The sequence below is a fragment of the Sander lucioperca genome, chromosome 9, assembly GCF_008315115.2.
Source record: "Sander lucioperca isolate FBNREF2018 chromosome 9, SLUC_FBN_1.2, whole genome shotgun sequence".
In the NCBI taxonomy this organism is placed as follows: domain Eukaryota; kingdom Metazoa; phylum Chordata; class Actinopteri; order Perciformes; family Percidae; genus Sander; species Sander lucioperca.
In genome coordinates this window covers 39,590,900-39,600,420 of record NC_050181.1, presented here as the reverse complement: position 1 = coordinate 39,600,420, position 9,521 = coordinate 39,590,900, and the positions used below count along the sequence as shown (strand labels likewise).

At 34.0% G+C, this 9,521-nt stretch overlaps 1 long non-coding RNA gene across 1 annotated transcript; it reads right to left on the bottom strand.

Moving 5' to 3' along the window:
- Positions 1–3,854: 3,854 nt before the first annotated feature.
- LOC116041764 lies at positions 3,855–4,795 on the bottom strand. The gene is made up of 3 exons (XR_004898421.1): positions 4,748–4,795; positions 4,588–4,648; positions 3,855–3,994 (listed from the first exon to the last, which is right to left on the bottom strand). It is a non-coding gene; the product is annotated as an uncharacterized LOC116041764 (long non-coding RNA).
- Between the last annotated feature and the right edge of the window lie 4,726 nt (positions 4,796–9,521).

The window sequence follows — 9,521 nt, the reverse complement described above, 5'->3', positions numbered from 1 at the left end:
AATAAATTCTCCATAGTCCCTCCTTTGAAAGAGCCATGCATTTGTCAGATGTATGTGTTGCATTGCAAGCAGTGGAGTCTAAAAATAAAAAAGCTGGTTCTTCCTACACTTTAAGTTTAGATCAAGATACTTTGACAACTACTTGGAGATAGACTCACTGAAGCTATGCCACACTTTTCTTTCTGTGAAATTTAGTGGAAATATTGACATTTTTGGAAGCTGGGGAGTTTAATTTACTATAGATTTAAAACAAACATTCGTCTTTGGTCTGCACAATGGTTGTTTTTTTAGACCATAAGTTTGTAATAGTGTCTGTCCCAAATGGTGTTAGGAGCATAAAGAAATATTTTATTATCCCCGCAGTGCAATTAAAAATATATATATTTAGGAGAGCAGAACATCTCATACAAATGCATACAACTATTAAGTGCTGTGTACTTTACACGTTTCTCAATATTCAATATTATATCTAAATTTATCTTGAAACCCACTTGTGTGTTCATTCCCCCCCTCAGCGGCGACGACCCGGTGGCCAATCATGAAGTTCAGACGGGGCGATCCGGGCGCCCTTCTTACGCCGAGGTGGAGGCTCCTGGTCAGGACAAAGACGGCATGGTGGTCATCGACCCCAAACAGTCTTTGTCATGTCAGACAGAAGAGAGAGTGAACAGAAGAAGGATTCATAGTTCCTGATCAGAGGGAGCGCTTCTTAGTCTCAGAGAACTCCTGACCAAAACTACGTATCCCAGAAAGCTTTGGGACAGAGCTGGACCTCTATGTGAGGGAGACTTTATTTCCATTCAGCTGTTGCTCAAAAGTCGTTTTAAGGACAGACTTGAGTGTTCGGAGAGGAAACCGCCAAGCCTCTATGAGGAAAATGTAACTACAGAATATTTTATTCAGTTTTTAGGCATAACATAAAAAAGATTAAAAAACTTGTGATGCCTGCGTCACAAGAGCGAGAGGTGACGCTGCTGAATGTTTAAGGACCATTTCTCTCAAAGACGGCTGTTATTTTCCAGAGCTGTTATGCGTCGTTTCAAACCTTCACAAGGAGGAATGTCATATTCGGGTGTCATTTCCTCATCTCAAAAATACAGACTAAATTCTCACCATTACACCCACCTTCATCTGAGGGGCGAACAGGGTGCACAGTGTTTTCACTGCTGTTTACCTCCGAGCATAACATTTTACAGTGAAGCAAAGCCTGCAACCTTTTGAATTTCTACTTTATTTTCTGAACTTAATAATAAAGGCAGAAAAACATAATTACTGATTAGTTTCTTGTACAAACATCCACAACCATGGAAAAAAGTCTCGCAACAATTTTCTAAACATGCTATAATTGTTCCCCAGGGTTGGGTCAGATTACTTTGAAATGTAATCCATATTGACTACAAATTACATGGCAATGTTTGTAATCAGTAACGTAATCAGTTGGAATACCCAAAAGATGTAACGTAATCTGATTACTTAGGATTACTCTTAGTTCACTTCAATAAATATGCACCTAAGTAAAAGACACCGCCACAGAATTGATCAATGAATTCTCATTTTATTTTTCTCTTTATTTCATTACATCTAAAAAATCTTTTTGCTCTCATTAAAGCATTCCTGTGTGAACTAACTAAAACATACTTTCTTTACTCTGAACATATCCGTAAAAGGTGAAATAACTGAAACCATTAGTTTATCATCATTGGACCACCTGATAGCTAGCCATAGATATATATATATTGACTAGATGTTGCCTTGGGCTTCTAAGCATGCGTCAACACCGCCGCCATTTTGGAACGGGGGTCTGTAGGTTGCGCTTGTCATAGGAAGTAGCTAACTCTGCTATCTCCGCCTGTACTTAGAACACATAGATATTTATACTGATGCCGGACTTTTGTGCTGCTTATGGACGTTCAACCACAGGATGACACCATGTGTCTCTCAGCTGTTGACATGTCATCTGTGGTGCCAGCTGAGGACGACGATGACAACATTGCATCCTCTCCCTTTGAGTTAATCACTGGTGTTGTGTTGGACCATAGTTATTTAGCAAAAAGCTTTGAGTGCCTTACTGAGAACGCACTTGTTTACATTGCAGAATTCGTAGTTAGGCAAGTCATGAGAAAACTTGCACAATTAAAATAATCTATTCATCATTCAACAACACAAGGGAAACCGGATACCGTTGCTATGATACCCACAACAAACAGCGTTTGCTCAAGCAGCGGCAGAACTGAACAGAGCCTACGGTCCCTCCGCTGGGAAGACAGAGGTCCTGGGAGATGGCTAACTGGACTGTGCCTCTCCCGGGCTGTCATCCGTTGTCTCAGCAAAGAAGTCTGCCTACAGTGGGAGCAGAGCGGACGTCCCGCTACCGTCTCATCTATATATATCTATATATCTATCTATATATATATATATATATATATACACACATCTATATATCTATATCTATATATATCTATATATCTATATCTATATATCTATATATATCTATATATATATATATATATCTATCTATCTATGCTGTCTCGTTAGCTAACGTTGGCTTGCTAATTTCCTCCACCCAACATGCCTTCATCCTACACTGGTTATCGTAAAATAAACCAAACAAACATGTCACTCATCTGGCGATATCAATGTGCTTTCCTTAGATTGGACAAGAGCGTGTGAATTAAACATTAAGTTCTTACATTTTACTAATTTAGAGGCTGACCGGCTGGCTGGTAATCTAGTTTACTTGCTTGCTAGGGGGCTAATTGTTTAGCGGTGCAGAGGGCGCAGAGAGAGGTCTATTACGGTCTTTATATTAAATATCACGGTGAAGGATATTAGTTTATTAATGTAAGTTTATTTTGTAATGTAATCAATTGTCACACCATTGTAGCCATTTTGCATGCAGTAGGCTAGGCTATGGTAAGTAGCGATAGTTCATTTTAAGTTTACTTAAGTGGAAGAATGTGACAAATAAACCAAGGCCTACAAGCACTAGGCATACATTTGAACATGAATTAGATTATATTAATATCAAAAGCTTAAATTTTCTCTGGACTCGATCATAAATACATGTCTGACCTTTGGAACGAACCAAAAAAACTAGAAAATCGCATGAGATTTTGACGATTTATGGTGATTTTATTTCCGTTAGACCTTTGCCTAGACTGACGCTGATCCTTTTGATTTGAACCTTTTTCTTGTCAAGAAACTACACAGGCAATTGGATGATAGTGACATCTAGTGGACAAATGAATGAACTGCTTGTCAAATTAAAACAGGCTATCATAAAAAAGTTGCATGTTTGCATGACAAAATGTAATCAGGTAATCCTCAACAATGTAACTGTAACCTGATTACACATTTTGTATTGTAAACTGGGCTGATTATAGTTACTTGATTTTTGTAATCTTATTACGTAATCCAGATTACATGTAATCGTTACAACCCAATCCTGTTGTTCCCACCTGTGTAATTTTTACATTTTTCAGTCACTGTACAGTATATGTATAGCTTTATTCATCAGCAAGTTAAATGGACAGCTAATTATGTTAAAATGAAGTCTTTCAAAAGTATTATTAAAACATTAGGATTTTTTTGAACACATGCTGTTATACAATGTAATAATTTCACCAGTTTTCTCATTTTTGGAAATCTAAAAAAAGTCCTAAAACTCAAATGTTCAAAAGTTGTGATTTTCTAGTGAGCTGAGGGTTTAACCTGCTCCTTCTCTTTATCAGATTGATCAATGCCTATACATTTTCAGAACTGGAGTTTCATCTACTGTACATTTGGTAAGCTTACACGAGAATCAACAGTTTCCTCCAGTGACATACAGTACTAGTGTCCTGTAATATTTGAGGCATGTTTAGTCTAAAAATGAAATTAAGGCAATGGAACTTAAGAGCGGCCTGTAGGCTGCAGAGTGAGAGGGTCAAGGCACTGCTGTGTTGGAGGTACTGCAAAGGTCCTGGATCGATGATTTAGGTTTCCTCTTTGTCTTCTGACAGAATTAGACAAAATGAAAATGATGCATTAATAGTGATCTTGAGGTACTATAATAAAAGAGTCAAATCACACTTATTGAATAGGTGCATATTACATATCAGAAAAATACTAAAAATATGCATTTTTGTATTAATTTGTGTCAACAATTTCTATTTACTTAAACGAAAAAATGACACTATAACTGTTCAAATACTCCATGCTACATATTAAATCTAAGCGGCTTATAAGTATGTAGAATGTTCACATAGGAAATGTGACAAAAGTAAGTTCATTAAAAACTTGATTTTTGAGGGTGCTGCAGATGGACACTATTGTCCCACAATGCATTACACACAGGAAATAGAGGACCTGGGGAAATAAACAAATGTCCAGGAAAACCCCAAAATAGCTATTACATCCTTGGAAAAACATTTTGTGAAGTTTAATTCTAAAGTCACAGTTGATTTACTGTTTCGTATGAAACTGTATAACATAATACATGACATGATGCAGGAACTGTAAAAAGTTAAGTATCCTAAGACAATTAGTATATAATGCACTGTATACAGGTAGCATGTATATTATTGGGACACAGTATGTGTTTCTAACCTTTCACTGGTGGTGCAGGTAATCGCCTCCTCAGCTGTCTTGATGAGTCCACAGTGACAGGCTGCAAAAAATGCATGTGAAACATGTTTTTTATTCTTGAACAAGTGTTTTACACTCTTATGATATTATGTATATATATACATATATAGTATGCAAGTACCATAACTGGAATAGTCTTGGTCTTAGTGAAGCGTGACTGTTGTGGGTCACATTGAGGCCTGCACTCTTCAAAGCAGCAATTCTGGCCGAGATGTCACAAGTCTGGAGCAGAAAGAAACAACACAAACATGTAACACAGTACATGTTTGATGAAGATCAGACTGATGTATAGTTGTTACAGTTGTCTTTTCAATCTTTGACCTTTGATTTCAGTGTCCCCATAAGGTCAATCTGTGTTTTTTTTTTATGAACGCTTCACAAGCCTCACACAACACTGCACATATTCCGGTCTAATAAAAAGCAGCAGAGCACTTTCTTAATATGCCAGTTTCAGCTTTAAAATGGATGCAAATCAAGCTTCAACCCACCTGCAGATCAGACTGTTGAACCTTAGCAGCTGCAGATGCTATCTGCTCCTCCAGGAAGGACAGCTCCATGTCGGACGTCCCGCTGCAGATGCCCCTTGCACACTCCTCCAGGTCACTCAGCTCCGCCTCCAGACTGTACACCTCTCCAGCTGCCACATACACCTGCAGCATGTCCAATTCAACACAAGATTATCTTCAAAACTTCTGAAATCAAGACTTGTCACATAGTATAGACTGCCATAAAATGTCATAGTACAGTATGTCATAGAAATGTCATAGAAAAAGAAAAAAATTCCGTAGTATAGTAGGTCATAGAAATGTCACTACTGTATGTCATAAAAATAAAAAGTCACAGTATGTTGTGTATGTCATTTATGTCATAAAAATAAAAAAAGTCATAGCATGTTATAAAGTCATAAAAATGTCAAATTTCATTGTATCAAAAAAGTCATAAATATGTCATAGTATGCCATAAAACAGTCATAGTATAGTATGTCGAAAAAAAGTAATAAAATGATAGTATAGAATATCAAAAAAATCATAGTATGTTGAAGATTTGAACCCTCAACCTCCAATCTTCATTTTATCTCTAGCAGCTTATCTCACGGAGGTATTTGTGAAGATCATAAGGCACTGGTTCGGCATTCTTATTACAGATATATTAAGACAAAAAAGTCATAGTATAGTATGTCAGAATAATTTCACAAAAGTCATAGTATAGTATACCAAACATGTCAAAATGTCATAGTATAGTATGCCATAAAAATGTCAGTATAGTATGTTGAAAAAAGCTATAGTATAGTATGTCGAGAAAAGCCATAAAAAAAAAGTCATAGTATAGTATGTATAAAAAAGTCATAGTATAGTATGTCGAAAAAAGCCATAAAAAAAGTAATAGTATAGTATGTCAAAAAAGTCATAGTATAGTATGTTGAAAAGTCACAAAAAAGTCATAGTATAGTATGCCAAACATGTCAAAATGTCATAGTATAGTATGTCATAAAAATGTCAGTATATTATGTCATAAAAAACTAAAGTCATAGTATGTCATAAAGTCATAGTATAGTATGTAGAAAAAAGTCACAAAACAAGTCATAGTATAGTATGTCGAGAAAAGCCATAAAAAAGTAATAGTATAGTATGTCGAGAAAAGCCATAAAAAAGTAATAGTATGTCAAAAAAGTCACAAAAAAAATCATACTATAGTACGTCGAAAAAAGTCACAAAAAAGGCATAGTATAGTATGCCGAAAAAAGCCATAGTATAGTATGCCAAAAAAAGTCACAAAAAAGTCATGTCTAAAAAGTATGTCGAAAAAAGCCATAGTATAGTATGTCGAAAAAAGTCACTAAAAAAGTCATAGTATAGTATGTCGAAAAAAGTCACAAAAAGAAGCATAGTATAGTATGTCGAAAAAAGCCATAAAAAAGCCATAGTATAGTGTGTCGAAAAAAGTAACAAAAAAGTCATAAAAAACGTCATAGTACAGTTGTCAAAAAAGCCATAGTATAGTATGTCAAAAACAATCACAAAAACAGTCATTGTATAGTATGCCGAAAAAAGCCATAGTATAGTATGCAAAAAAAAGTCACAAAAAGTCATAGTATAGTATGCCGAAAAAAGTCACAAAAAAGCCATAGTATAGTATGCCGAAAAAAGCCATAGTATAGTATGTCGAAAAAAGTCACAAAAAAGCCATAGTATAGTATGCCAAAAAAAGTAACAAAAAAGTCATAAAAAACGTCATAGTACAGTTGTCAAAAAAGCCATAATATAGTATGTCAAAAACAATCACAAAAACAGTCATTGTATAGTATGCCGAAAAAAGCCATAGTATAGTATGCAAAAAAAAGTCACAAAAAGTCATAGTATAGTATGCCGAAAAAAGTCACAAAAAAGCCATAGTATAGTATGCCAAAAAAAGTCACAAAAAAGTCATGTCTAAAAAGTATGTCGAAAAAAGCCATAGTATAGTATGTCGAAAAAAGTCACTAAAAAAGTCATAGTATAGTTTGTAGAAAAAAGCCACTAAAAAAGGCATAGTATAGTATGTCGAAAAAAGCCATAAAAAAGCCATAGTATAGTATGTCGAAAAAAGCCATAAAAAAGCCATAGTATAGTATGTCGAAAAAAGTCACTAAAAAAGTAATAGTATAGTATGTCGAAAAAAGTAACAAAAAAGTCATAGTATAGTATGTCGAAAAAAGTCATAAAAAACGTCATAGTACAGTTGTCAAAAAAGCCATAATATAGTATGTCAAAAACAATCACAAAAACAGTCATTGTATAGTATGCCGAAAAAAGCCATAGTATAGTATGCAAAAAAAAAGTCACAAAAAGTCATAGTACAGTATTTCGAAAAAAGCCCTTTTTTTTCGAAAAAAGCCATAGTATAGTATGTCGAGAAAAGCCATAAAAAAGTAATAGTATAGTATGTCAAAAAAGTCACAAAAAAAAAATCATACTATAGTACGTCGAAAAAAGCCATAGTATAGTATGTCGAAAACAATCACAAAGACAGTCATTGTATAGTATGCCGAGAAAAGCCATAGTATAGTATGCCAAAAAAAGTCAGAAAAAAGTCATAGTATAGTATGTCGAAAAAAGCCATAGTATAGTATGTCAAAAACAATCACAAAAACAGTCATTGTATAGTATGCCGAAAAAAGGCATAGTATAGTATGCAAAAAAAGTCACAAAAAGTCATAGTATAGTATGCCGAAAAAAGTCACAAAAAAGCCATAGTATAGTATGCCAAAAAAAGTCACAAAAAAGTCATGTCTAAAAAGTATGTCGAAAAAAGCCATAGTATAGTATGTCGAAAAAAGTCACTAAAAAAGTCATAGTATAGTTTGTCGAAAAAAGCCATAGTATAGTATGTCGAAAAAAGTAACAAAAAAGCCATAGTATAGTATGCCAAAAAAAGTCAGAAAAAAGTCATAGTATAGTATGTCGAAAAAAGCCATAGTATAGTATGTCAAAAACAATCACAAAAACAGTCATTGTATAGTATGCCGAAAAAAGCCATAGTATAGTATGCAAAAAAAAGTCACAAAAAGTCATAGTATAGTATGCCGAAAAAAGTCACAAAAAAGCCATAGTATAGTATGCCAAAAAAAGTCACAAAAAAGTCATGTCTAAAAAGTATGTCGAAAAAAGCCATAGTATAGTATGTCGAAAAAAGTCACTAAAAAAGTCCTAGTATAGTTTGTAGAAAAAAACCACTAAAAAAGGCATAGTATAGTATGTCGAAAAAAGCCATAAAAAAGCCATAGTATAGTATGTCGAAAAAAGCCATAAAAAAGCCATAGTATAGTATGTCGAAAAAAGTCACTAAAAAAGTCATAGTATAGTTTGTCGAAAAAAGCCATAGTATAGTATGTCGAAAAAAGTAACAAAAAAGTCATAGTATAGTATGTCGAAAAAAGTCATAAAAAACGTCATAGTACAGTTGTCAAAAAAGCCATAATATAGTATGTCAAAAACAATCACAAAAACAGTCATTGTATAGTATGCCGAAAAAAGCCATAGTATAGTATGCAAAAAAAAGTCACAAAAAGTCATAGTACAGTATTTTGAAAAAAGCCCTTTTTTTTCGAAAAAAGCCATAGTATAGTATGTCGAGAAAAGCCATAAAAAAGTAATAGTATAGTATGTCAAAAAAGTCACAAAAAAAAAATCATACTATAGTACGTCGAAAAAAGCCATAGTATAGTATGTCGAAAACAATCACAAAGACAGTCATTGTATAGTATGCCGAGAAAAGCCATAATATAGTATGCCAAAAATAGTCATAAAAAAGACATCGTATAGTATGTCGAAAAAAGCCATAGTATGTCGAGAAAAGCCATAAAAAAGTAATAGTATAGTATGTCGAAAACAGTCACAAAAAAAGTCATAGAACAGTACGTCGAAAAAAGCCATAGTATAGTATGTCGAAAAAAGTCACAAAAAAAGCCATAGTATAGTATGTCGAAAAAAGCCATAAAAAAGCCATAGTATAGTATGTCCGAAAAAGCCATAGTATAGTATGTCGAAAACAGTCATAGTATAGTATGTCAAAAAAAGCCATAGTATAGTATGTCGAGAAAAGCCATAAAAAAGCCATAGTATAGTATGTCCGAAAAAGCCATAGTATAGTATGTCGAAAACAGTCACAAAAAAAGTCATAGTACAGTACGTCGAAAAAAGCCATAGTATAGTATGTCGAAAAAAGTCACAAAAAAAGCCATAGTATAGTATGTCGAAAAAAGCCATAAAAAAGCCATAGTATAGTATGTCCGAAAAAGCCATAGTATAGTATGTCGAAAACAGTCATAGTATAGTATGTCAAAAAAAGCCATAGTATAGTATGTCGAAAAAGTCTTAAAAATGCATAGTATATAATGTCAAAAAAAGTCATAGTAT